Raw genomic sequence first — 26,187 nt, 5'->3', positions numbered from 1 at the left:
TTGTAAGTCTTCTTCGGCGCGAGAAGCGTGAGATCTGTAAACTGTGTGATTTCACTCTTCTTACTGGAGAGAACTTTAAAGATTTCCTGAAACATGGAGCTTGTATAATATCTGCTTTGTCGCTTCTTTCCTGCACGAAGGATATAGTTTATAAAATTTAATTAAATTTATTTGAAATTATAAAAGAGTAGCGATCGAATTTGGCATTTATTGTGTGTCCAAAGTATGACAACTAAACTTGTTGTCAAATGTTATTCCCGCACCCCTGATAAAAATTGGCAGTAGAATCTGTGTTCCAAAATACCATAGACCTACAGCCGGCTGTAAGATTTCCAATAGCTTCTATAGCCAGCTACACAATTTCTTATAGCCTTTTATAGCCAATGGCGATTGAGGAACAGCCAGGCGATAAAGTGTATTCTAAACGTTACTAATTACGGATGCTAGGACTTGGTGAGTTTTTGGAATACTGCTCTCTTTTTGGGCCGTAGTATCTTGATTTATTTTGCGAGGAAAGCTCCGTACTTTTGATGGATGCCGGCCATTCCTAATATATTAGAGCGCCTTCAGTTTCGTATGATACTGTGCAATACCTCTGGTGTGAAATAGTTGCTTCAAGCGCCGTGGCAGGCGGTCAGCCCGCGCGAAACACGCATTGGCGCCTACAAACCCAACAGGGATACTTCACGCGTTGCGCAATGCGTGAAGTATCCCTGTTAGGTTTGTAGGCGCCAGTGCGTCGCCGCTCCGCTTTGTGTTAGGCTCTAATATTTAATCTGGCGGAGTCAGCGTTATGCAACTCATGATTTTGAAATGTTTGCACATCCTGTATGGATTATTCTCATTTTAATTGATGAAAAAAAAATATGTATTAAATGAAAATATAATGTGTGTTTTGTAAATATTAAAGTGGCTCCGTATCAAACTTAATGATTTCCAAAGCACACGAATTTCTACACAATTTCTTATAGCCTTTTATAATCGATGGTGAAAAAGCAACAACCAGGCGATAAAGTGTAAAGCCCGGCGATAGGAGCTATAGCCCGGCTGCATAATTTTTTATCGCTTCGTATAGCCCGGCCATATGATTTTCTCCGCATTCTACAGCCAGCTATATGATTTTCTGTAGCCTTCTTTTGCCGGCTATACGAATTCCTATGGTATTTTGAAACGCAGCTCTTATCGCCAATTTTTACCAGGGACGTTTTGGACGCAATTATTGTGAGTTTCTCTCTAGTCCACCAATTTTTTCCACATTGTTACAAAGCACTCTGAATATACGTAGCCAGTAACACATTACCACAAATTTTAATCACGCCTTTATCAGAATGAATAGAATTCAGATAATTTACAACAAAAACTCCTTACAAAATAGTCATTCTTGAACATCAAACCAAAATCATGAACCAGTTTGATTGGTCCATATGTCACAAAATTAGCATGTTCTTCAATGAGGGGCTCGTCGGTCAACCGTTTTTGAATAAGAACTTATCTCTAATATATTTGCAACTCAAATTGAAGATACTTCCGATGGATATTTTACGCATAGCGAATTATGTATGTTGCCTTCACAGAAAATTTGTATAATTTGTCCCTGTTGCTGTGAGTCGCAGTTTTGTCAGTTACAGCAAAATCCTGTCATATTTGATGGCATCATCGGTGATATCGGAGACCATTATGAAACTCCTCGAAGGAATATTAAACGGAATCGTCACCTTCCGGCCAAAGTATCCCAAGCGCCATGCGACGTTTACAAATTTCCGTCGCGACTTTATTTTTTTACAGAGAAATTGTTGGTTGAATCCGTCCGAAATTTCACTGGATTTTCTTCGTGCTGCCGATAAAATTCAGTGAAATTTTCAAACAGATTCAACCAAAAATTTCTTTCTAAAAAAATTAAATTGCGGTGGAAATTTTGAAATGTTGCATGGCGCTTGTGATACTTTGGCCGGAAGGTGGCGATATGCACATGCTCTCTCGGACAATCCGACAGAAACTGGCAACGTTGCTGATTACGAGCGTCTGTTTGACAAACATCCAAAAATTACCGGGTTGTCAATAAAATTTACGGTCTCCACGAAGTGTGGCCGCGAGCTTCGGCTTATTTTCCCGGAGCGTGGCAAATTGGACAAGCGCAAAGTAAGAGCGCGAAGTATTTAACATAATCGTTTGGTCCACCCGTCCCCCGCCGCCATTGGGCAGATTTAAAGTTTGTTTATGCGGAATTTTTGATGCTCGAATGAGACAAACGATTTGTTTTTCCGGTTAAGTTGCGCTGGTTGCGCTGTTCTTCCCGTGAAGGCCCTCTTGTAGCATCAATGAATTTACTGTCCTCTGCATCGACATCAATTAAGACTCGCCGATGAATGCTGCGCTTTAAGATTGTACCTCTAATTTTGAGATTTTTTTCGAACCATCTGTTCGTTGATTTATTTCTCATCATTTATTAAGTTTTATAATACGAAAAAGAGTGCTGAAATCAGTGCTACCCAGAAAAATGAACTGTGATCTTAACATGTCAAACTCATAAACGTAATTATTATCATAGCCGATACCTGTATATTTTTGCAAATGAATATGTTGATTCACCATAAGTTATTATTATTCACTGGAAAAAATGTTTCTTGGGTTCAGAGGTATAAAAAATTTGACCAAAAAAAAAACTCTTGATTCAATTCGTTATTTGCTTGAATCAAGAGGCTTGGCCCTCGACCCAAGCAAAAATCCGATTGAATCAAGAGTATCTTTCCTTGACAAATTTTTTAAGAGTCTATAGACTCTGGATCCAAGCGACTTTTCTCCAGTGTTTTGTTTATCTTAATTTGTAGCTTTAATGCAAAATATGCCTAAGCGGTTTACTTAAAGAATTTTACTTCAATGTAACAAAGGACTTAATGACGTAAACCTAGGCTTTTTTGGAGAGTTTCCAAACAAATATAAAAGCACCAAAAAAGGGGGCAAATTCATTATTTTAAGAATCTAAGGGGCACGCTATCCGACCGCCTCGCGGTTCCACTCTCTCTGGAGCGCCGCACGCGTTATGCGTTACGCGTTATGCGTTACGCGTTATGCGTTACGCGTTATGCGTTACGCGTTATGCGTTACGCGTTATGCGTTACGCGTTATGCGTTACGCGTTATGCGTTACGCGTTATCCGTTACGCGTTATGCGTTACGCGTTATCTCATCACATAGCCGCTTCGACGTAAATTCTATTGTAGAGTGACTGACTTGACCTCAACGAGGCCTTTACTGACTCGCAGGGCGACAAGGCAACACGGCGAATCGGATATAACTGCATTACATTCGGAGTTGATCCCGGCCGCAGGGGTAACGTCCCCCATTTCTCGCCCATTGAGACAGCACCCCCCACGCCCTCCTCTATCGGGCGCGAAAGGGTCCTCGTCCCGAAATATCGGCGCGTTGCCCGCGACTGCAGAGGTTGAATTTCAGATTGGACGCCCGACAATTTATGGGATTTTCCTGTTTTGCGCCCGAATTCAATAACTTGCGGTCGGGTTCCGAACCCATCGGCACCTGAGTCGTGGTGCTGGTGCATACGATTACCGCGATATCTCGACAACTCCATAAATACCAACCGCTGGGCAGGGGTTTGAAACTGGGCCTCTCTTTCGGTTTTTCGATCGGTTGGATTGGTGGGGCCTCATCAGTGGCGTGGCGTGCTTTGCGATTTATTGATTGATCTGCCGTTTAAACCTATGGAAAAGGATCGATAGGCAGGGTGTTCGCAACGAACACCTTAATAATCGATTCTTTGCCATAGCTTCAAATGGGGAAACAGCGATAATCGATAGTTCACGCCTCGCCACTGGGCCTCATACACTCAAAAGCTCATTGGCACCTCATTATGGATTGCTGATTTTGTTGCTTAGAATCCCTCATAACAATGATTTGACCCGTTTGTTAACTTATTGCATTTTTTTTAACAGTTCGTCATCTCACAGACGGGAGAAACGTATCCTCATTTTAAGTTTGCAACATTGACTTATACAAATCCAATTTCTTACGCCAATATGACTTTGAAATTTCTTTACAGATTAAGTTGATTTTTAGGTGTGTCCGAAAGTGAGAATGAAAATCAGTGACATTTTCACGTGAAAACACCCTACAGTTTGGCTTAAGGTGGATCTTCAGCTTTTGCGCAATGCATTCTAGGTGCGATCGATATTTCTCAAGTTTCAACCTTAAGTGAATATTTTGGGATAATCTAAATTTAGGTCTGTAGATAAATCATTGAAGAATGTTCCTGCCGAAAATCATCTTCCGAAGTCATGAAATGAAGTCAAAAGGACTGTTTCAATTTTGCAACCCATTTCAATGTTTCGATATCAATGGTTAATTGGAAATTGTCCCTTTGACTTTGTTCTGAAATTTTTGAGACTGATTTGGTGGGGGCGGAAGGGTGCGAACATTCTTCAATGATTTATCTGCAGACTGAAATTTAGATTTTTCCAAATTAATTCCTCTGATATTTAAAATTTTGGATACATCGATCGTTCCCAGAATGCATTGCGCCAAAGCTGAAAATCCACCTCAAGCACAATTTTCAAGGGAATTGTGTGGTGTTGAAATGTACTTATGTCCTTATGTGTGGGAAATAACGAATTTTGAGCTGTAAATAATTGCGTTGCCTGCTACTACTCGAGGTTTGTTACTCGCAGTTTCATTTTGCTCAAAGAAGTAAAACTCGGGGTATCTACGAAAAAACTGAGCTATTCAAATTCTGCACAAATTCATTTTTATACACACTATCTATGTTTTTCTATCCATGTCAGTGGCGCGGCGTAAATGATCGATTATCGATATTTCCCCATTTAGGGCTACGGTAAAGAATCGATTATTAAGGTGTTCGTCGCGAACATCCTGTTTATCGATCTTTTTCATGGGATTAAATGGCAGATCAATCGATATATCGCAAAGTACACCACGCCACTGATACATTTCTATTGAAAAAAAACGAGAAGACTCACAACGAGGAAAAAGCCACATTTATAGTCCATAAAGCCATTAGTCAAACACAGTCTTTTGATCAAAATAACCCATCGTTTAAGGAAAAAATAAAAAATAAATTATTTTTGTTAAGAAACTTTTGGGTCAAGAGTAAGAGGCTACAATACGCACCTCTGGATAAAAAAATGCGACGCAACATAATCGTTATGTATGAATGCGGGTAATGTGTGGATAACCGTATAAAAAAGATAATTATCATAATTAATTGAGGCGGCAAGAGCATGATTCTGCGCGGAAGTCGTTCTCGGCGAAGCTCCAAGTCGTGAACAGAGATACAGCGAGCAGCCTCCTAATTTCACCTGTTTACGGAAAATAACGCGATAATTCATCCTCTCCGTTCGTTCCACGCGTCGACTGATCGACTCTGTGTGCAAGAGATTAAACCACTCCTGGTTCTTTCCTCCCGCTGACAATGCAATGTCGTCGTTTTGATAGAGAATATACGAGTTCACTCGTTCCGTCGCGCAATTTGCTTCTTGATGGCAGTAAACTAATAAACACGGTAGGAATTAAGCTTAAGAACTTTAGTTTCCTCGTCAAAAGTTCACATACAACACGGTAAACACATCAAAAACTCCCAAATTCAACTAAATGGTTAGTCAGCGTTTTTGTGTAAGTCAGTTTAAACTTTCCTTCTCACCAAAAAAGCGAAGTCTACTTGTGTCAAATTGGCCTATATACTACATCCAGTGTTCTTTACAATAAAATAATTGAGATGTTGCATGTGTGAGGATTTTACGATTTCACCGTTGCTTCTTACGTAAAAGTTCGCGAGGAACACGATGGTGCCACTGGTTTTCTCTGAAATCAACTCCCAAGCTCAAAAAGAGCTCTCAAGTTGAGACCAAAATGGAGGGAATATCCCACGCTGTCCTGAGAGTCCACCTCTGCATCAAGACAAACTCTCCATGCAAAGATAGGGAGCAAATACATTGACAGAGCTGCCACTTTATTTGGCGACTCTAAAATTAAAAACACGGCAACACTGCTAATGTATTTGCTCCCTATCTTTGCATGGAGAGTTTGTCTTGATGTAGAGGTGGACTTTCAGGATAGCGTGGGATATCCCCTCCATTTTGGCCTCAACTTGAGAGCTTTTTTTGAGCTTGGGAGTTGATTTCAGAGAAAACCAGTGGCACCATTGTGTTTCTCGCGAACTTTTGCGTAAGAATCAACAGTCAAATCGCAAATTCCTCACACATGTACCATCTCCATTTTTCGCAAATTTTTCAGAAAATTTTTATCCCAATTTAATCCAAAACTTCTGAAAATTTAAAGGGTCAATATACATAACCTTCCCCGAAAATGAATATTTCGTCGGGGGAAACTTCGTGACCCGAGAATGTTCATGCGTTGCTCTTCCTTAGCACGGCAGAGAAACACGGTAGCCCTGTTTTGATCTTACTTGCATCCTGGATGCAAGACTCGACTCAATTGCATTTCCCTTCCGACGATCCGCGACTCGAAGCCGAAAAGTCTCGGCCCCGACGGGGGAACTGGATCTGGAAGATGCGCGTGACGTCAGTGGGTTTTAATTGGTTGCACTTGGAAGTCAATTCGCTGTGCGTTACAAGTTCACCCAGGACTATTATTACGGCCTCGTCGCGACATTGAATTCGCCGTTAGTGGAGTGTGTTGAGCGTTGACTGGTTTGCACTCTCCGCACTCATCGTTGGCGGCAGTTTTATGTCCGCCGACGACTGGAGCCATCGGTTCCGGCGCCGGCCGCCCATCAAAATCACACTTCCGATGAATCAATTCATCGAAGAACGGACCTCCCTCCCCCTTGTTCGCGTGCTTGGATGATCGGAATACTCCCGGAATAGATTTCCAACTTCGAAAAATGAATGTGTTCCTGGGATGGAGTGTATTTTCGAAATCTGGCTCCTAGGAACGTCAAATTTTTCTTCGCGTTTATGACTTTGTGATGAACTTTCAGCTTTTTTTTTCTTTGGCCAACGTGACTAGTGAGAATATTTTATACTGCTTCTGCAAAATTTTGATCTTTGTTCTTGCTCAACTTTTTGCAGTTAGCATACGTATCACTGAGACTTATCATGTATTAGAGAATTTCTCAATATTCCACCCGTGACAATGAATATCGCGTTTCGAAAATTTTTCCAAATACTCCACAGTAAAATTGGTCAAAAAGATGCTCCGGGAGACCTTTTTTAAATATATTTTTGATAAAATGTATATCCAGTGTTTGTATGAAAAAATCTAAAAAATATACTACTTATTCCTTTTTCTTGTTTTATTGCATGTATTGAATTTAGTTTTTAATAGTATTCACTGCCATGTTTAATGTTAAAACACTGTTTTAAATATTCTTAGAGTTTTCTAACACTACTTTAACTAAAATGATATCTTATGTAAACTTCATTGTAAAAAGTACCACAAAGAGGTTTCTTAAAAATTTTAAGAGTTTTCTTTTCAACTTTATGAGTTTAAAAGAAAAGAAAGTAAAAATTCAGCAGTGATGGAACACTTATACACTATTCCATTAGAGCAAAAACTTTAACTTGCCCAACAGAAAAAATAACGAGAAAAGCTTTCTAATAGAAGCCTAGTGAAAGCATTGATAAGTCTGCAAACAGACGTCAAATATACTCCTTTAATCCATAATGTAAATCTTTACTTTGGCTCCATTTTTAAAATATAGAATACTTTCAAAAATTTATCGCTCGTATTTAGATCGTGAACGACAAGAGGCGTCTTCAGCTAGTACCGAAACTATAGCAGACAAAACGCTGCTTTGATGCTAGCGCCTGGATGCAACTATTCGTGGTCCGGGGATGACCACATTGCATATACGAACAATTGAAGGCGCTCTCTTTTTTTTGGCCCTTCACATTTCCCACGCGTCGCGGCTGTCATCCCGTTGCATACCGCATAATCTAATGGCCCTGTCTGCTCAGTCTCACTTTATTTTCACTTCAATTTTGTGACTTTTTATGTGTTTATTCAGAAAGAAAATCGGTGAAAATTTCAGTTTGAAATGACTAATAAAATCACAATTTTTGAGTGAAAGTTTAGCAACGTTGTAAAATACTTGCGCTGTTTCGTGTGCGGAACAACGATGTCGGAGCGTAATTCGTCGTCGCTGCCACTCATTAAAGACTCGAAAGTTACTGGAAGACCTGATTATCATAATCAAATTAGTCGGAACTGAATTTCTCTCACATTAAAATACATTAAACATCCGTCACAAGTTTCGTTTGTTGACTCTAATTTTGACTCCGAATCATTAGCTTGGGCGTAGGATGGGCCGCGAAATTTTGTATAAAACTCGATTCTCGCCCCCCCCCCCCATATTTTTTTTAAAATTTTTTTTTGGTGGTGATTTGGCGCGTTTTAACATCGACAAGCCTTTCACTAAGTTACTCAACAGTCGTAATGATACTGCGTAATTTTTGAACAAATCAAGAGAGATGCTCAAAATTTTGGCATACTCCCGAGTCAAAAGGAGTCATTTTTGGTGCCCATCATACATTTTTGGGATACCTTTCTGATTAGAGCCATAGGTCATAACTTCGATTTTCCTTATGGTATCTTCACCTCGTGATTAGATTAAACAAAAATACGAAAAATGTCTTGCTCCAATCGTTAATGCCTTGGAATTGTCATCTCAAAATGATGACCGGTCACAAATATAAGGCTGTTATTTTGAATTAAAAATTGATAGGGGCCACCAGCTTTCGTTGAAACATTTTGTCATGCTCGTTCAAAGATCCTTTTGATGAGATTTTTTTTTTTTTTTTTTTTAATTATTATAGATGAAGCTGAAGAATGGCATCACTTTTTTGACAAACCGCATCAATTGAGATATCATTTAACCTCAAAACATCTCGATGAGTTTTACATGGTAGCAAACGGGAGTATCAATTGAATATAGGTCTTCTAACCGAGGACACTTCACTTGTACGTATATCTGATGAATCGTTCGAAATTTTTAAGAACGCTGTTGATGGTAAATGTGGCTGTCGGATTGAAAAATGACGCTTTTTCTCATTTACTATGCATCCGTTTCCTGTAAAAGCTCGTTTTTCGAGAAAATCTTTACGAGATGAAATTCATCAAGTATTCTCAAATTGACCGAGAAAAATATATAGGACTGAATTTTCCTCTGACATTATGACATCGCCAAAAATTTGCACAGCTGTGTCATCACTGATAGAGGAAACGTGAATCAAAATTCTTGTTGAATGTAAGTGTACCACTGTTGCATAGCAGAGCAATTTTTCTTGAAAACTCCTTTTTCTCTCTTTACCTCTCTCACGACTTTTCTCTCTGCGTTTCCTCACGGATTTCCACGTCTCAAAGGCTCCTCTCCGGAGGAAAAACACTCAAATTCTGACATTTTCCGCTATCTTTCCGTACCATTCAAGCGAGAGCTCTTTTAATTGGGCCGCCGATTTCTGCGGCCCAGTTTTTCTGAAACTCCCGCTGCGGAAACTGTCCACTCAAAGACGCCTCGAGCCTTCCGGCTCATCGACCAATTTTTCGGAGAGTTGAACTTTCGGCTCATTAAGTTACCGTGGATGAGAAACGAGGGCACTGCTGCCAAATATGACTAAAAATATCCTTCCACGCACTAATTCAGTTTAAATTCTGCATATGGCGAGCAAAAACTGCATATTTTAAAGAGATACATATTTCATACATGGAATCACACGATAACTAAAACTCGAATCGCGGAGTTGCAAAATTCCTTACACATTTTTTCTAATAGTTTTTTACTATTTCGTGAAATAAAATCCTATCATCATCACGAGAATTTGGTTTAATCTCTATCCTAGAATGATTCATCACTACTTTTAATGTGGAAAAATAAAATGAGAATAGAACTTTTGAAACGCACCTTAATTTAAAGAAAGAGGATTTTTGAAAATGATGGATTTTTATGGAGGATTTTTGAATTTCCGTTTTGCCAACATATTACGTCGCAGGCAGTGGCTTAATTTAATTTCTAATCTAAAATTTTGCGGAAAATAAAATAAGAGGAATTCTTGTGCTGTTTGGCAGCATTGAAGGAATCGTCCCTCCGCTGTTGCACAGGCATGTGGTTGACTCATTTCACTGTATTCGGTCTGTGAGAAAGCGTTTGTATTGCAGGCTCATTGAGTTTAATGTGTCTCAAATTCGGGTTTATTTCCCTGTTCCGGGTAAAAACGAGGTTAAATGGAGGGTCAACGTTTGGGGCAAGCTCCATGCGTGGATCTCAATTCCCTTGCGCCTCCAAATGTGATGGTTGTGGTGCTCCCCGGACGACAAGATTCCAATAATCGGGATTAGTATACCATCCGATGATTTCCACCCTTAACCCCGTGAAAATTCTTTTCAAGTGCATTTAACGAGGCATAACAAAATATTCACCTCAGGGGAGCACCGCCGACCGCGGTCTACCTAAGAAGGAACAAAAACCTGTCTCTGAAAATCGCATAAAGTCTTTTTTAAAATTCATATCGTTATCTCAACGCTGATCATCAAAGTACAAAATGATAGGCAATTTAAAGTGTCATAATAAACGCAATAACACTCTTGAAACCAACCCATCGAATAAAGGGAGCCATCATTTGGGTACATTCGTAAAAAGTGTCCGGCAAAGGCCAATGTACTACCCCCGTTTTTCCTCCTCCTTTTTCTTACTAGAATTTATCAATAGCTTGTTCTCAATTATTTCATTTTATGTAAGAATTTTGCACAGTATATTGCACAAATAAAACATGAAAAAAATGTCTTCAAAAGAGTTTTCCACCCAGGAAAATGGTATTTTCTTCACTTTCCCTCCAGAGCATAACTCGGGGTGATTGAGGGGTTGGTTGAGGGGTCGAGTAGGCTGGCGATGATGGGAATCACGTGCAGGTAAGTATTAGCGCATTTACTTTTGAGCGACAGCCATAAACAGGGCGGGAAACAGCGAGGAAGGAGCCAGAAGCAACCCGCGCTACAATCTGTGTAGACGAGACACACGCTGACGAACGAATCTCATGCTCACGTGATTTGCATCCCCAATGAGCAACCCTTATCGTCACCCCCGTGTCCCGTCCGCAAGTTCAGGCTGACGACAGTATCCTGCCTACTGTTGCCAGCTGGGGAAATGAAGAGGCCTTCCCTTGTAAAGAGATGACTAGACTGAGTAAGAATTTAAGTACCTGCCGTAATTTATGACCTCTCGAGAAAATATTACCAACCCTACGATGGATATGTCGCAGGTAATTAGTAAAATCAGGCATTTTATCAAAATCCTAGGCATGCAGTAAAATATTCTTACATCGATTGAGATTCTGTTTATTTTCCTAATTTTAGACAAAATAATTCATTGCCCCTGTAAGAAAGAATTCTCTGTAAACATGTGCATCATACAATAGTATTTTAAACGATGTTTTAGCTCCTGAGTGATCATTTAGCATGACCTTTCCAGCATGTCAAAAAATACAGAATTTCTTACATGCGTGAAAGACATAAATTAAAATTTTTGCATTTGATCGTATGAGAAACACTTGAAGAAGAAAAAAAAGCAAGAAGAGTTTGTAGATTTGATGAGTCATTTTCCCAAAACATTGAAAACACATAAGCTCCTCGCCTTAATTTTCGTAAACCGTCAACATTTGACTATCTGCCAGGCATTGGACAAAATGCCTGATTTGATTCATTGCCGGCGACATGATATACTTCAAATTTTTAGTTGGTTTTTAAGCTTGATTTCAACGTTCACTTGTTCAATCTGCCGGCAGCTGAACATATCCGGATCAATTTCTTCCAAACTATCAAAAAGAAGGAATTCACAACTTTGATAACTCAGGGACCGCTCATAAGTTACGTAACGCTTCAGGGCAGAGAGAGGTCGAGGACAGCGTTACGCCATTTTGTTTTGAAGGGATATAGAGACTTGCGTGACAAAAGCGTTACCAGAAGGGGGAGGGGGGGCTCAAAAATGCCGAAAAATGCGATACGCACTTTATGAACGCTTCCTAAACCGGTTCAGAACTTTTTACATTTTTCTAAACTTTATTTATATGTATTACATAAACCTGTAAAGTTTTTTATCAGAATCTGCAATCATAAAATATCGCTTAATTGAAAAGCATGCCGGCATTTTAGTCATTTACAAGATTATCTATCGGCAAGTAGTGTAATTAAATTGGTATAAACACATAAACAAAAATTCCTTGCACTTGCGAGATTGCCATGTAAATTTTCACCGTATCAATCAAGTTCTACTCAAAACAAGATTAGAAAATATAAACTCTAATTATTAAATTTCTACTTTTGACTGTTTCTAAATTGTGTGGGATACAAAGTAACAAGCGATCGTATATACCACCCACACTATCTCTTTTGTAACACTGGAATATGTGTAGCAATACTATATCGTAACTTAATAGCGGTGTTGCCTGACATCATGCTCAGATTTTCTGAAGCAGTTTCCATCCTCGTGAAACGTTCTTCCGGAAATTTGAAGTTTTCGTTAACAATTTTTTAAGTATGCATACTAACAAAGATGCTTGGTTCTTTTAAGACTTCTGTTAAAAATTCGATTTCATTTTGAATAAGGGAAGCAAACATTACATGAATAATAATAAGACATACATTTTGATAATCAAATTCAAACATTTTAATGACTAATACTTACGTGACTTACGGGCGATATATCAGGTTCCTTCTTCAAGCACATCCAGGTTTTGTTTTGTTTTTTTTTTTTGTGGACAATATAATGTTTCCGTTCCCGTTTTTTACACCTTTTTTTGTTTTATTATTTTCTTTATTCAATTTTGGGCAATTTCGGCTGCTCGGATTTCCTATGCGGACAGATCTTAAATCTGACCGAAAATTGCGTAGACCTGGATAAGCCTGAGGCGTGTTCAATCGTATAGAATTGGATCATACCCATTGAGATTCGCCCTTACTCACTTTTCGCTTACAACATATTTTCGTAATTAATTTTCGAATGAAGCACGATCACTCTGTTAAGATACAGAAATTTATTGGACTATAATAGGAGAATGAACATTGAACATGATAATGCAATGGACAATTTTTAAATTTAAAAAAATACGAATTATATTTGAATCAGTGAGTTCGAAAACACACCAACTCGGTAACTCGAAACTGCTCAATTTTCATAATAGACGGTCAATTTTTATAGAAGTCATTGAAGTTAGCGCATCTGTTCCAACTTAAACCTTCAAAATGCCCTTAAGTGCTTGTATTTCGGCACCAAAAATCTCTTTCTTAGACTAATTTCTTCATTCACTGTTCGTGTCTTAATTTTTTTCATTTTTCCGAGTTGGTGTGTTTTCGAACTCACTGATTCATTAATGTCTTTAGTTAGTTTTTAAGCACTGAGCCCATGAATTGTGCAGGATTTTCAACCAGTTTTGCAACCTCGCTTTGAAGGATTATTTACTCATACGCCGATGAAAAGCTTCTCTGAAGCCGCAACCCCTCCTCCCCCCTGCGGCACCTCGCTCGCGGATGAACTACCTCTTTAGCATCCCAAAAGTGTTTGCCAATCACTTAGCGGGGAACTGCATCGTGAAAGCGTTGTAAATAAATTAAATTTTTGCCGCAATTTCTATTTTTCACGCCGAAATGCACAGATTTTCATCGGCGTTTCCCCGCCTCTTCTCCTCGAATAACAAGTTTGTTGCACTGTCGGCAGGCAAAGTAAACATGCGTTGTAAAACTGCAATTTAAAATGTAACTCGGCTGTCAGTCCACCACTTTTCATTTACCGTAACGGAATAATTCCTAAGATTTACATATTTGCCCCAACACTTTCTCACGAGAAACAAAAAACCTAATATTGCAGTTACTGTAAAATCATTTCTCACTCTTATAATACCAAATCATTAGAAGAACACGTAACGCATAACGCCTGAGATGCATAAATAAACCAATAACCAATGATATGGACTTGCTTCCAAAAATTCATCATTTAATTTGTGTATTGAATTTTGAATTCGATGTATTTTCCTTCATCTCCATTGCTCGCTCACAGGCAATACTATAATCAAAAATGATGACTATCGCGACTTATTATTTATACATATGATGGTTCGAAATATTTTCACTTTTAAGAAAAAATGTTACTCCGCTGCTGCGAATAATAGGACGTATTTCTATCAAACGGAACTATGTGCATTATGACGTGAGCCCTGATATGCATATACTTTTATGGGTCTCAGGGCTCATGTCAAAATGTACTTAGTTCCGTTTGATAGAAATATATCCAATTGTTACAGAGCATTTTTTTTCTTGAGCAAGAAAATCCGAAGTGCCTTTATTTTATTACTATGCACAGAGGCGTAGATAAGGGGGGAGGGGAGAGTCCAGACCCCCTTTAGCCTCGTGAAATGTACCTTTATCTTTTACTTTTGGAGGGCAGACGTAGAATATTATCAGGGACGTACACAAAATAATGTAAATTTACCGTCACGAAACCCCCCCCCCCCCCTTAAAGAATTCCTAGCTACGCCACTGCTTATACAACACGCACACGAGAAGTTTTATCCAGGCGTCGAGATGTCCACACCCCATATTGTATCAATTGTCATTGGTTAGGTTTACTTTTTGTTAATGATTTTGAACTTTTTCCCCCTTTAATCTTATGTACTCTGAAATTAGGAAATGGTTATACTGATCGAAATCTTGCAACTTTTTGCCGATTCTCTGTGTCGCTCTCAAGGTATCCAAAGAAAATTTTCATATTTCTGACATTGACTAAAAAGGAAACTTTTTTGATTGTTTTCAGATAATTGTCTTGGAAGAAGAGCTCAGTATCACGCTGCAAATCATGTTCAACCGTCATTCAAGCGGCTCTGATCACCAGCACCCTTATAACTTATTCGTAAGTAAAGTTTAAAATAACCAAGTTCTCCTCTTTCTCGAAGGTGTAATTATTTCACGTTTGAAGACTTCGGAAGTTTTGTCGACTGCAAAGTTTTTAGTAGGAAGAACAAGCATATTCCCATACTTATGGTGCCGGATTCAACCTGCTTCGTTTGTCTTTCAGAGAACTATGCACTCATTGTCAGCCTGTGTGAAGAGAAGCGTAACCTCTTTATCCGCTTATAATCGCGTGGTGTCAACAATCTCATGACAATGATTATTGCTTTTATGAAAATATTTTTAGCTGGGGAGATTCGTTTATATAGGATTTAATTTGGGGAGGATTGTACGGATTGCAGTTGTAAAATGTCGATTTTTTTCAACAAAAAAAAGGTAAAAAAAAACTATATCCATAAATGTTTGGATTAAATGTATTTCCTTTGAGAGGGTATTAAGCATTCTGATACATGTTTCTTAACTAAAATTTCACGTAGAACAAGACTCGCGCAATGAAAATTATTAAAAACAACTCCTAACGAAGATATTAACGGTTTTATTTCACATTGGTTACGAGGAATTTGAACTGCCCGCTCACAAGAAACTCAAAGCTCTGCGTGAGTCAAATCGCGCACCACAACGGTTTCAGCGAGCCTCTTAATCGAACAATGTTCATTTCCCATCATATGTTGTTCAAACCATAAGCAATTTGCTATAGCTGAGCCAAAGCGTCAAGATTGAGGTTGCCAGATTTTTATATCGCAGAGACTGTCATGATAAACGTTTAGCGCGCGATGTGGATCACGTAGAGCATTGAGTTTTCATGAGCGGGTGGTTTGAATTCATGCATCAAGAATCATTAAATATCTTCGTAAGGAGTTAATTGCGGTAATTTGTGCTGTGCGCATCGTGTTTTACGTGAAACTTTGGTTGAGAAACATGTATCAGAATGCTGAAATTCGTACCTTGTCTAGTGGTCCATTGATCTTTTCACAGCCCTCTGTGCAGGACTTGGAGATTTGAGTACGGAAATTTCAACTTTTGTAAGCTGAAATACGCTTACGCACCCATGTGTCAGCAGTTACATATTCAATGAGTTAGGCTGTGTTTCCAAAGCGACACATCTGTATAAATCTTCATTTGACTCGCGCGGCCTCTTACTACAAGCAACTATTTCCTCTCACGAGTGTCTACAGTATAGCGATCGTGAGAAAAACAATCCTGAGGGTAAGTAATTTAGATTAATCTGCGTCAGCGCATTCAAATAGTCAGAATGCGGAAAACAGGCGCCAAGCCCTCAGCGTAACCGCGCTCAGTCAATCAACGTGTAATCTGGTTCCGAACCTCCAGTTACAGTGCGCCCGACTTTAAGTCATAATTTTTCCCTCAATTTGATGCGAATCCAATTTATCCCCTAACTTTTGTTCTCTCTTGGCTTGTTTGCCAAACTTTTCCTCGAAATACCTTTCACTCAGCGTCCATGAAAACCGATTCTGATGCAAATATGTGCCAATGATGAGCTATGATACCGCTGAGCTGTATGAGCATCAATAATAGGAGCAATGCAAATGAAAAGCTGCAATGCTTATTCAGAAAAACAACCCTCGCGGAGCTAATCAACACGGGAAAAAAAGTGTCAGGCGTTATCCCCTAAAATTGTGGTACTACCCCAATTTGTTGGATGATACGGACATTTCTAAGTAATTGTATTAGTACCGCAACTCAAGTTAGGGTAGTACCGCAACATTTGGGTTAGTTACCTAATTTATTGCGGTACTACCGTAATTAATTGGGATGCTACCATAATTAATTGGGGTACTACCACAATTAATTGGAAATTTCCATATCATTCAACGACCTCGTGCTTTTTTCCCGTGAATGAAAGAAACAATGCGTTTCAGATTGTTTAAATGTACGCCCATTTTCCAAAAATCCTTGAAGCGACAGTGACAATAAAAATTGGGAAAATTTCCGAGCACTCTACAACACAAATCACGGGTTTAGATTATTTCTGAGTGGTATTTGTGACAGCAGCGAATGCAAATTCCTTGCCTAGGTCAATTCTACCGCGTATTTTATTGTTATGATATCAACTAATTTTTGAGGGATTTTCACAAACCTTTCTCATCGTTTTAACGAATACACCGTGATTAATTTACCATCAAAATATATTTCTTGTGAGCTTAAATGTCACTCTCAATGGAGACTTATTTGCACGCACATTTTTTATTGCTTCGTCTGAAAGGTCTGAAAGAGCCGATTTCGCGGAATTTTTTGAAAGCAAATTTGATATGGGAGATGGTATCAAGACATATTTAAAAGTGAGAAAATGTCCCTCCTAGTGACGTCATCTAGCGGCATTTCTCATTTAAACACATTTGAGGACTTATCTGTAACAATAGCGGATGTGAAAAAGTACTTATTCGAAAAACATTCAAAAAACTGTTTTGGCATCGAGAAAATTTTGAGAAAAAACTTGAGATGTGATCTTCGAAATCTGTATATTATGCGAGAGCCAAACATATTAAATTTTTGTGTGAACAAACCGGTTTTTTAAGCGTGTTTCGAAAAGGTAATTTTTCACATCCGCTATTGTTACAGATAAGTCCTCATTTATTTAAGTAGATTCGATCCTCTCCAATAATTGTTCAATTCATGAGCCAAATGTATCCTCGTGTTCAGTTCTTTTAGTAGGAGTTTCCACCTAAACACGAAATTAATCAAATTTCAGACAATTGCAAAGTCTCCATTCTAGAATATGTCAAGCTCTGGAGTAAGGAGGTTAACAGGATGATGACAAATTATTTTTTGTCGTAATTTGAGATCGATAGGAATGTCCGGAACGGTATACCGAGGTATCTCGAAAAATTACCCCTATCCTCCCATCAAACAATGAAAATACCTGTGCACTCTTTGCCAACAAAGGGCTGCCGGTTTAGCCCTCGGACATTATTTCATACTTAGTTTGCTTTCCGCCCATCATCCCCTTCCTTCCTCGGCTCAAAAGTTTTAATTGTTATAGTTGCGGAAAAAGTTTTGTGCGGTGCCGACTGAGGTTGTCGGTGCTCGTCGAGTGCGAAATACAAAATTGAAAGGAGCTTTAGACAAATGGGAAAATGAATGGACTCGGAGGAAAACGTTTTATCTGCAGTCGTATCACTCTGCAGATCAGCGGTTTTGAATGATGTATTCACAGCAATAACGCTTCTCCATGGTGAATTATTGCAAAGGGAAATTGAAGGAGGAGAGATGAACAGGGTTAGCGGAGGATTGATCCGTTGATTCAAGCGCACGTCGTGAATCATGAAGTGAGATTCAATTGCGCCAAACAAAAGCAAAATCGACAAAATTTCCCCCCTCATGGATGTTGACCAAATTTCAGTATGTCATTCCTCACTATGGGATACGCCTTTTCCCAAAATTTCACGGCCTGAAACGAATTTCTCTCCGCGTAGCAGCGTTGCCAAGTTGAAAACCGTCGAGTTCCATATCTTTTGAACGAAAAGAGATATTGAGATGCGGTTTGCGCTAAAATTCTCCAAAAATTGCGTTCTTTCGATATATGTACTCAATTTGATCGTTTAGGTAATTTAAGATTGCAATGATGCCATTTTTCACACTTTCTTAAGGGTCAATTTTTTTTCAACCCTAGTACATCATCAAATGCCGGATTCTCGATTCGAAAAAAAAACTGTTCATTGTATTATTCGTACTTTTCCATTTCTTTTGATATATTATAGCTCCCAGGGAAACGATTAGTAACGGAGATATGAGCAATCTAAGTTTACGCTCCGCGCGCGCCGACCGGAATCCGGGCGCCGCTCGCCGCTCTGAGTCGTCTGCACACTCCCTTTCTTAAGCTTCACGAGGTCATTCCTATGTATTTTTTTGCGTACTTTCCATTTCTGGCCTTTGAAAAGGGCTCCGATGAATTTTTAGGGGCCTCACGGTCCATTGTTGCCATTTTTTGCTCGTATTTAGGGTTTTTTCCCTATTTTACTCACAATTCTACTGAAAAACTTAATTTAAACGGAAAACTGTGTGCGTTGAGGGAAAGAACGTAAAGAAGAAATAAAAATTCGTGTAAAAATTTTTCCTTCGTTGCCAAATTTTCGAGAAAAATCGTACTAAAGAGCCAAATATTTGAAAAATTGGATAAATCCCCACGCCATGGTTTATGAAAGTGGGGCATAGCTTTCATATTGACGTACTTACGTAACAGATCTTACCTATCTATACAACATATTAAAAAAGCATAGTTGTATTTGGATTCCCACGATCTGAAAATTGTCCGGGATGTCACCTTTTGCGGTCTTTTCTTATGTGTAAGGTAGATCTTTTGAATGTTTTTCGACCTTTAGTCATCCTCCGTAGGGGTGTATCGTATGTATTTTTGCTGTAATTTTCATTTTTGAAAAGAACGTAAAAAAGTACATCATTAACGTTCGTAAGGACTTATTCTTACGTTGCCAAATTTTCAAGAAAAATCGTCCTAAAGTGCCAAAAATTGGATTAATTATGACGAAGATGTCTCTAGGAAAGTGAATTATGACTTCGACTTAATTTTATAATTATAATTTTAAGTATGACTTAATGCTACGGGCCACTTCCCCAAGATGAGAGGCAGAGAGGCTGCATGAGAAGAGAAGCCCACAATTGAGGAGCATTCCGGAAAAAGGGCACATACGCGTATGTGCCCTCTATCGGAGGTGACAGAAATGGATTCCTTGCATCCTAATGTACCAATGCCCCGAGTTTCAGCTTAATTGATCAATTTTTGGAGCTACGAGACCACGTTTTTTGAGGCTAAGAATAAGTCAGGGGTCACAGACGTATTTCATCTATTTGCTTCTGGGTACTTTCGCCGCGACGTTTAGGAGATAGTGCGCGGGCAGGCAGGGAGGTGATGGGTACTGATAAGGATCCCTCACTACAGATGCATCGCACTGATTCTGCTAATCAATGCAATAGCATCGGGTTGCAGGGATTGTAGGGATTCTCTACGCGTTGCACCAGTCACACGTGAATTTTTTTAATTATTAATGATTTATTTTTTATGGTCTCGTGTGAGATTGAATTTTTCGATTTTTTCGCGTGTTTCGCAGTCTTTTTCATTATTAATGATCGAAGATGATCCACCCGCGCGTTCTCAATCGAAATTATTATTTATTAGTCAATCGGAATTATTTACTCTTGTTTAGAAACTCGTTGAAGTCTCGAAAATTCAGCTTCAAAAGCCAAAACCTATGACCACTGGTCCATTTCCAGGAAAAGGGCACATAACGAATAATTTTAAAAAATTCTTCCCACAACACTGGAAGAAGTGTAAGTTTTACCAATGGCCGTTATTCATTCTGGAGTGTATGAACGTTGATATGAGTGCCCCAGTTCCGATGTATGTCATCATCAGTGGCCAGAAAGTAAGAATGAAAACTTCAAATGCGTTTTTCTCACAACACGTTTTTTCGGTATGTGCCCTTTTTCCGGAAAAGCTCTTCAATTCTGCATGAAAGTCATTATTCATTTCCTAAAACCTTCTACGTTCTACGACATATGGTTACGATACACCCCTACGGAGGATGACTAAAGGTCGAAAAACATTCAAAAGATCTACCTTACACATAAGAAAAGACCGCAAAAGGTGACATCCCGGACAATTTTCAGATCGTGGGAATCCAAATACAACTATGCTTTTTTAATATGTTGTATAGATAGGTAAGATCTGTTACGTAAGTACGTCAATATGAAAGCTATGCCCCACTTTCATAAACCATGGCGTGGGGATTTATCCAATTTTTCAAATATTTGGCTCTTTAGTACGATTTTTCTCGCAAATTTGGCAACGAAGGAAAAATTTTTACATGAATTTTTATTTCTTCTTTACGTTCTTTCCCTCAACGCACACAGTTTTCCGTTTAAATTAAGTTTTTCAGTAGAATTGTGAGTAAAATAGGGAAAAAACCCTAAATACGAGCAAAAAATGGCAACAATGGACCGCGAGGCCCCTAAAAATTCATCGGAGCCCTTTTCAAAGGCCAGAAATGGAAAGTACGCAAAAAAATACATAGGAATGACCTCGTGAAGCTTAAGAGAGGGAGTGTGCAGACGACTCAGAGCGGCGAGCGGCGCCCGGATTCCGGTCGGCGCGCGCGGAGCGTAAACTTAGATTGCTCATATCTCCGTTACTAATCGTTTCCCTGGGAGCTATAATATATCAAAAGAAATGGAAAAGTACGAATAATACAATGAACAGTTTTTTTTTCGAATCGAGAATCCGGCATTTGATGATGTACTAGGGTTGAAAAAAAATTGACCCTTAAGAAAGTGTGAAAAATGGCATCATTGCAATCTTAAATTACCTAAACGATCAAATTGAGTACATATATCGAAAGAACGCAATTTTTGGAGAATTTTAGCGCAAACCGCATCTCAATATCTCTTTTCGTTCAAAAGATATGGAACTCGACGGTTTTCAACTTGGCAACGCTGCTACGCGGAGAGAAATTCGTTTCAGGCCGTGAAATTTTGGGAAAAGGCGTATCCCATAGTGAGGAATGACATACTGAAATTTGGTCAACATCCATGAGGGGGGAAATTTTGTCGATTTTGCACCCACCCCTTTGAGTTTGGGTAAAATAATACATTATTGCTATTATTGCCCAAAGAGATGAGCATTTGCTGATTTTTTCAATTCAGGGTGTTTACGAGTCCGGAATTTTCCGGAAGTCCGGGAATAAGTACTGATTTTTCAAGGACGGTTCGGATGTACTGAAAAAGTGCTGAAATACCACAAGACGGTCCAGAATTTTTCTCATTTTTTTGTCATTTTTGTTGCAATTCGAGCAGGAAATTGAAATTTTTTAAAATTTCCGAACTTCGTCAAATCGAGGTATACTGAAAAAGTACTGAATTTCCCTGCTCAGGAGGTACTGAAATAATTGGGAATGGATTGAAAGTACTGTATAAGTAATGATTTTTGGCCAGAATGTTCTAGTAGACACCTGTTATCATGAAACATCCAACCAAGAAAATAAAAAAATCTAATACGTAAATAAAAAAAACATTGGCTAAATTATTATTTTTATGTTTTTCCGTTAAATATCTGGCTTGTAATCTTAATAACTGCTTGTTATCATCAACCAAAAGATGTTTCATCTCTTTCGGGGTCCACAGCAAAATGAATGATTTGTTGCTGTTGAAATTTATTTAAATTCCCTTCGATTGTATCGTGAGTGGGGTTCTGGGATCTTTCCTTCTCTTTTATTTATGCCACGGCAATTTTTCACCACCCCCTTCGCGTCTTGGAAGAATATCCCTTTTCATCGCGGTAATTTGATGCGTTTCCCTTTTATTCTCGTAAAAATGACGGTTTTTATCAATATCCGTTCGGAAACGAACGTATTTCATTACGGAAATAAAATCCCGTTTCTTGCGGCGCAACGGCTTCTGTGAAACTATTGAAAAACTCAGCCAGTTCCAAAGTTGCCAAATTAGCTAAGCAACGAGCACTAACAACTGTTCAATTTTCTTAAGTACACTGGAAAAAAAAACACATTGGATCTAGAGTCCGCAGACTCTTGAAAACATTGACAAGAAAAAATACTCTTGATTCAATCAGATTTTTGCTTAAATCAAAAGGAAATCCGCTCAAATTAAGAGGCTTGGTTCTTGATTTAAGCAAAAATCCGATTGAATCAAGAGTATTTTTTCTTGTCGATGTTTTTTATGAATCTGGACTCTAGATCCACTGTGTTTTTTCTCCAGTGTATTCATATGTAAAATAAAAGGAGGATTATTTCTGTCTACACAGAGAGAAAAAAATAACAAATAAGTTTAGTCAATACGCAGTGAATTGCGTAAAGTAAACCTCCCTGCATGTCCCTATTCTTTTACTGGGTGTCCTCTTCAAAGCAGCGAAACTTAAAATGCTCCGTCAAAATAAAAAGCGAGTTTAGTAAATTTTAAACCTCACAAGGTAGATCACGTGTGATTGTCATTTAACTATCAAAATAAATATCATGTCCTGTAATCTGCGCCTTAGATGTCGGATGCCAGTTTGTCCATAAATAACAAGGTAGAGAAATGGTGCTGGGTCCATAACTCCACACCATTTCGTGGAGAATTCAAAGCCGAGAAATTAAAAAATTACAATTACTATTTTCTCAGTGTTTTTTCTCGTATGTCTACATATAAATTGAGAGCGTTTTTCAAATGTGAAATCAAACTTTCTGTGAAAGAGACGCATGGCTTAAAAAGATTGGTTTGATCAAACTTCGTTAGATTTGTCAACTCAAGCCCGCCGTTGAGGGATGACTTTTATTTGGAGTTTTTATCTCTTTTTTGGAGTGTCGGTTTGTCCCTATTTACGATCGCACCAGTGACGGAGAGAGCACATGATTCCGGCTGCATGCTCCTCAGCTAGCTTCTTACCCACCATCGTAACACTATTAAAGTATCAACTGTCCCCGCAGATGCCTTTAGATTTTAAGATGGCATCGTTCCCTGGCTATTTCCGTCACTAGTGCCGTTCAATTTTTGAAAACTTCCGCTCATGAAAAAATAAAGTAAAAAAAGATCCTATCATATACTGAAGTCCGATCTTTCGACAATCTAGACCTCTTACCTCTCAGGAACTTTATATTTCATCTAAAAAATAAACAAATTGGTCGAACTGAACGCATTCTCCTGGAAAAGATGTGCTCTGTAACAATTTGGAGTCGAACATTTTTTTGGAACTAAACTTTTTTTTCGGCACGAAAGGATACTTTGAATATATGTAGATTGTAATTTCAGTATTTAAAATTTTTGCATCGCAGAAACAATTTTTTGGCATGAAGATCATCTGCTGGAAATACTGATGTGTCGATAAAGAGGTACATGCAAAAAATAGTCGGTACTGCTAACAGAACCTTCTGTTCACAGGGCTCCTGCACTTTATTTTTTATATTTACAGAACTTTTCTGTTGTGAAAACAGAACTTCGGTCGCGAGGACAAAGTATTCTATCCGACGGAAACTTCTGTAGCTGTTCAAAGAAAGTATAGGAGCCCTATGAACAGAACTATTTTTTCTCAGTGCGGACTAATTTGATTCAAATACTTTATAAACGCCATTAATTACGACCATGGAAAGTGTTCAATCTGTAGTTATTGCCGATGCAAAGGTTAAACGGGCACCTACAATTAAAGCCTAAACAGACATTACTGCGTGTAATTTTGATTCTGATTATGTATCATCTGTTTATTGTAGTACTGATAGATGCAAAATAATTTAATCGGTTTTATTCAATTTTGTTGAGTCACATAGAGCTGTAAACTATGCATCGATATATTCACAAGATGCCAATATTCAAACTATCTTTTTATCAAAGTTCTTTACTCCGGTAAGTTGCAAACAATGGTTCTGAATCAACACTAAACACGTATATTCGTATTACTCGGAAGAGAGTGAGGAAGTAAAAAATAGACCGTAAGTAAAAGTTTTGAGTGTTTTTCTTTTAAACCAGTGCGCTTCCCAAGGAAAGTTTTTCGTTATTCATTCAATCGCTCCGTGAAAACATCTTACCGCTCTATTTTTAGAGAAAGTAGTGAGACAAAAGTTGTTTTCATCTCTCATCTTTGTTAATCGACAGTGAGGCTACGAATGTATCCACATCATCCATTGATTGTGATGTCAACTTAAGAACTCTCTTTTGTGTCATTCTCAAAAAAGAAACAAACTAACCCTTCCGCCTGTACAGTTTTCAGCGAATAAACAATAATTTTGAAGCATAAACCACACTCCATGAAGTCTTTCGAAGTATCGCCGATCAGTTAATCGATTCTACCCCTCAGCGTTATTTCATAGGGGCAATTTTCGATAAGCACCTGGGGAGATACCGCGGGGGTGATCTTTGAGGTTCCTCATTTGTATGCTTCTTCTTGACCTGTGGGTATCGTGTATATTGATGGTATAGGAAAAAAGGGAGCGACCGGAAAGAGGCATCATTTCACCCGAGTCAGATATTCGGTCCAGCAAATCCGCGGGGATAAATAAAAAATCAATGATGATATCCTCCCCAACTAAATCTACCCCTTCTACCTCCCCCGGCCTGGCTGCAACCGTGCTTTTCAGACCTGCCGAACCCCCAGTTTTTGTTGGCGTCTTCAAGCCCATCGGGGTTGCCAATCCGCATGTGAATCTTCGGATTTTAATCATCTGTTATCGTTAATTTTAGAATTTTCTCCACGGTTTGATGACACCGAAGCGTCTGATAATGTGCTTTTGGTGTTTTCGCCGACTTTTTTTTTTATTTATTTTTCGCCTGTTGGCCGGCTGCAATGTTTGTTCTGCACATTTTTCGGACCTTCCTCCTGCGGGACGTATTCAAAGTTCAGTTTCGTTTGCCAAAAGTTCCGCGTGCATTTCCTGTTCCGCGATTGTAACCGAGGTCCGGTTGGCAAACATGGGGATTTATCCATTCCATTGCAGATATTGTTTTTCCTGCTAAGCTGAGCCCTTTGACGTGTATGTCCCACATATGAGGTCTAAAACGATTCCACTCCATTCACCTAAGTTGAACACTCCCCCGTAGTCTTTACGTAGTTTAAATTTTTTAATCTGATAAAACTTTTTGATGTTTTTTGCACGTCTGGGCCTAGATTACTCCGGAGAATACTGCAGTGCTAAGGAAGAACGCTGTATGAGCCTTCGATAACGTTATCAAGTTTCCTTCGATACAAACCGAGTAAACAGGAAAAATTGTGAATATTTTCTTCCAAAATTTTCCGACGATTGTGTACGCAATTTAATCTAAAATACCCGGAAAAATACACATGAATGTTGTCAAAAATACATGTTTTATCAAAGGAAATTTGGCAACTCTCGAATGTTCATACGGCGTTCTTTCTCAGCACGGCAATATATTATGTGGACCCAACATCAGTCCACCATCTTTTCACATCGTACCAACTAATTTTGTCCGATGCTGGTGCCATTTTGGCACCATATATTGGTCACTGTTGATCACTGTGACCATGTTAATAATGAATTAAATTCAACATGGAGGCCGCTGAAGAATATTTCAAATTTACAGAGCAAAATATTTTGCTCACCTGCCCTTTGTTGATCCTGTGTTAGCGTCAACGAAGTACCATGTTTCATTCGTCATTTTTAGCATGGATAGGTAAATATTTCAAATTGCTCAATATACAGTCACCTTCTGGCCAAAGAATCACAAGCGCCATTCGACTTTTAATTTCCGCCGCCATTTTATTTTTTTACAGAGAAATTTTCGGTTGAACCTATTTGAAAATTTCACAAAATTTTATCGACGACACAAAGAAAAT

At 38.7% G+C, this 26,187-nt stretch overlaps 1 protein-coding gene across 3 annotated transcripts in view; it reads left to right on the top strand.

Moving 5' to 3' along the window:
* Positions 1-26,187, top strand: part of Ac78C (adenylyl cyclase 78C) — a 257,078-nt gene that overhangs the window by 50,149 nt on the left and 180,742 nt on the right. For all 3 annotated transcript variants that reach the window (XM_019044443.2, XM_019044446.2, XM_072298338.1), the window contains exon 2: positions 14,788-14,883. The gene's annotated coding sequence lies outside the window, so the exon portion shown is untranslated. The remainder of the gene's footprint in view (positions 1-14,787; positions 14,884-26,187) is intronic.

The sequence above is a fragment of the Bemisia tabaci genome, chromosome 3 (genome assembly GCF_918797505.1).
Source record: "Bemisia tabaci chromosome 3, PGI_BMITA_v3".
Classification (NCBI taxonomy): Eukaryota; Metazoa; Arthropoda; class Insecta; order Hemiptera; family Aleyrodidae; genus Bemisia; species Bemisia tabaci.
This window is presented reverse-complemented; position numbering and strand designations above follow the sequence as displayed.